The sequence below is a fragment of the Mus pahari genome, unplaced genomic scaffold (genome assembly GCF_900095145.1).
Source record: "Mus pahari unplaced genomic scaffold, PAHARI_EIJ_v1.1 scaffold_14611_1, whole genome shotgun sequence".
Classification (NCBI taxonomy): Eukaryota; Metazoa; Chordata; class Mammalia; order Rodentia; family Muridae; genus Mus; species Mus pahari.
In genome coordinates, this window is record NW_018393921.1 from 3,767 (window position 1) to 8,021 (window position 4,255).

Here is a 4,255-nt window from a genome sequence, read left to right on the forward strand (position 1 = left end):
CAGATCTCTTTACAGATGGTTGTGAGCCACCATGTGGTTGCTGGGATTTGAACTCAGGACTTTCAGAAGAGCAGTCAGTGCTCTTAACCTCTGAGCCAACTCTCCAGCCCCCAGGGACAGTTTCTTACCTCAGAACAGGGTAATCTGATTTTGGAGAGACTGAGTAGAGGTAGGTAGGTATGTAGTTAGGTAGGTAGGTAGTTTAAAGATATACAGACATGCAGAGAGACACAGAATTAAAAAGGAATGAGAAGAAGTGCTCTTCTACTTTTTGGACATTGACAGTTTCCCTTCTTGCTCAGACTTCATGCAGCTTCAGGTCCTGCTCCAACAGACACCTGCCCAGCTGGAGAAACATTCGGGGCTGACCCTGGGGGGTTTGTTAGAGTTCTTGCATGGATCAGACAACCATGGGGTTTTGCAAAGATCACACAACACAACAGACTTCATGTGAGAGATTTATTGGGGGTTGGTAGTGAAGATGGAAGAGCAAAAGAGGCAGCTGTTGAGACCTGAGCTGGATAAGGGTACACAACTTGTGGCCCCAGTAGAAATGTGTCACATTTAGTGGCTGGTGATGATGTGGCTTCTGGAACTGAGTGGCTAAACACAGGCTGGTTCTGGAATGTGGGTGGTTGTTGGTTGACAGACATCCCTTCCTCTTATTTATTATATATGGTGAGAAATAGGAAGGAGTGTCTGGTAAGGCAGAAATGGGGTCACTGAGCTCTTTAGAGTCTTCCTGTTGTCTCTGTGTGTGGGGAGGTTGTCAACATCTTTGTGGACCCAAGAAAGCTGGGATGCTGGGTAGGTTAAAAAAAGGGGGGGGGGCTGGAGAGATGGCTCAGTGGTTAAGAGCACCGACGGCTCTTCCGAAGGTCCTGAGTTCAAATCCCAGCAAGTACATGGTGGCCCACAACCATCCATAATGAGATCTGACACCCTCTTCTGGTGCATCTGAAGACAGCTACAGTGTACTTAGCTATAATAATAAATAAATCTTAAAAAAAAAAAAAAAGCATGCTGTTCCCTCACTGTCCAGGGTCTGCAGGACCATCTGCAGCTGGGGAATGCAGATGCATCTTTCAGTTGAACCATCATGGGGCAGGTGCTTTGAAGCTGTCTGGCATGCAGAGTTTGAGGAAACACCTGGAGCTAGCATTTTACTGAAGCCTATCTGTGTATATAAGGATCAAAAGGTAATGATAAATAGGCTAGAATAATTTTTTTCATAGGTGAACGTTTTAAATACTTAGGCTTATTAGTTGGGGGTGGGGCATCCCAAGACCACAGAAAAGGAGAGGATAACCCCACCCTTAGGACTAAGCTGAATACAAAGGAGATGAAACAGGCTGTTGATTGACAGTATTTATCTGGAGTCCATTTGACCCGTGCGAGGTGAATTCAAGTAGATTCTTTGAAGCTTAAAAGAATTTTTTAAGTTTACAAAATGAGATAAATTTTAGATATGAAAACATACCAGTGTGTAATCTGTGCTGAACTTCACATTGTAGAGAAGGCAGCAGACTCATGACTTTGAGTCATAATAAAAGCTTGGGGACCCTGAAAATGGGTTTGGAGGTAAAAGCATGAACATTCCTACCTCTATCCAGAACACAGGGTATATACAGATTGGACAGATGGTTTTAGCTCAGTGAGAAGCATTTTAAAGCCTATACTTAGAAGACAACCATAGGAAATTCATAATCCTGAGCTTGTGACTATAATACCAATTAGTGATTACCATAGCTAGATCATTAACTCATCAGAACTCCAGTGATCAATGTTAAAAGTCTGAACTTTTTAGATCTTAATATAACAATAGCATAGAGAGGGAAGATCTGAAACATTTTTCATTTTTACATACACCTTAAGTCACTTTCTTATACCTCTACAAATTGCATCTACACATCTTAAAGCTCCTCCTTAGACCTTTATAAATTGCATTTAAAACACTTTTTTTGAACTTTGTAAGTCCCTTTCAGAGATCTGAAAGCATACTTTTACTATTGTTGTAACTTATTAACATTTCATATCCTTAGAAGTTACATAAACATTTTTTTCTATCCTATTATTCACCACAAGACACAGGTGGTTGGTTACTGGTAAAACAACTTCCTTTACATAAAGGAATAGTAAACTGTTACATTGAAATCTATTGTGTAAATATTTCTTTTCTTAGAACCTGGTAACAATGTGCTCAGTGTCCAGCCCTAGTAGCAACTCTAGGAGAGAGTCCATGACTTTGACACATGAAGAGAACTGGGAAGCCCCTGAAGCCTGTGCTGTTGCTGCTGTTAACCTGACAAAGCTCTCCCTAGTCCACACCAGCAGAGACCTGGGAAGGATGGATTTCTCCTGAGTAAGCAGGAAGTACAGACCAAGCAGCTTCCAAATCTATTAAACTGACAGACATATCTGTTACCTAGACAACCACTGAAGGTTCCACTGTGATAGTCTTAATTTCACTGGGGACAGAGGACCCAGGACAGCATCAGTCTTCCCTGCCCAGTCCAGAAGATCCAAAGCAAGGCCATCAACTCCCCAGTGTCCTGCTTGTCCACAGTTTGGACAGGGTCCTGTTGACAGACAAGAGGAATGGCATGTTTTCACCCAGTGGCTGGCTTTGTCACCTTTAAAGCAAGCTCACAATGGAGTTCTTCTCTACCCCATCATCATCTGTGAAGACCTGGGGGTCACTTCTAGTAGCTGGGGTTTCTGTCATAGTAAGCTTTTCCCATCATTTTAAATGCCATTATCAGCAGATCTCTGAAAAGTTTTGAGGACTGTTAGCTGGTAAGGATAGCTACACTGAACGAACTTTCCTTGTTTCTAGTAACTTGCTTTAGGCTTAACTTAGGAAACATACTGGAGGCTAATTAAACCTTGTTCCTGTTCTCTCTCTCTCTCTCTCTCTCTCTCTCTCTCTCTCTCTCTCTTTGGTTTTTCGAGACAGGGTTTCTCTGTACAGTCTTGGCTGTCCTAGAACTCACTCTGTAGACCATGATGGCCTCAATATCAGAAATCCGCCTGCCTCTGCCTCCCAAGTGCTGGGATTAATGGCATGTGCCACCACCATCCGGCTTGTTCCTGTTCTTAACTTGCCTGTCTTAATTGTCCTCCACAGTGTACAGTAAGTCAGTAACTTATATAAGATTAAGATTTTTTTAAAAGGATTATTTTATTCATATGATACACTGTAGCTGTCCAGACACACCAGAAGAGGGCATCAGATCCCATTACAGATGGTTGTGAGCCACCATGTGGTTGCTGAGAATTGAACTCAGGATCTCTGAAAGACCAATCAGTGCTCTTAACCCCTGAGCCATCTCTCCAGCCCCAAGATTTTATAACTTTACCTCTGTTAAGTTTGAGCCTTAGTAATTTGAGTTGAAGATTAGACATAAATACCTTAAACTTTAGCCATAAGAGACTGGTGTCTTTTATAGTTTACCATTATCGAATAACATAGTTTTTGTATGACTCAGTTTCTCAAAATAGATAAACCTTAACAAGATGAGCAAGGACAAAAAGCTAGACAAATACTTCTGTGAAGATGAGTAGAGCTTAAAAATGTAGAACTTATTAATCAGTATTCCTTATTCAAATATAAGTGGATGGAGAGATGGCTCAGAAGTGAAGAGCACTGCCTACTCTTCCAGAGGATTCAGGTTCAATTCCAAGCAACCACACTGTAGCTCACAATGGTCTGTAACGATAGTTCCAGGGATCTGAGGCAATCACAAAGACAAGAATGTATATAATGCTTATATGCTCATAACATAACATTTTAGAATAAAATTCATTCCTTATTCATCAAACATGTGTTGTGCTTATCTACATTTTATAGCACCTGGCTGCTGAGCAGTTAGCAAAGACAATGGAGGATAGATACACATCTTATATCAGTGTTTGCATATTCAAGAAGATCCTTATAAAATTAAATTTTTATTATCACATACACTATAATCTAAAACAGTTGAATCACATATGCAGTATGTTGTAACAAATGTAACCTTAAATTTTTATCTTCATATAAAGAAATACTTTATATGAAGTATAAAGTATGCCAATCAGAAATACTTGAGAGTTGTGGATACTTCTTTAGTCTTCAAAGAGATAGAATGACACACAGATATTTCATGAGGACAGAAAAGTTTTACATTTTGTGACATGTGGTGAAGTGATGATGTTTGTGAACTCACATGGCATATACTCTTTTTTTTTTTTTTTTTTTTTTTTTTTTGGTTGTAGG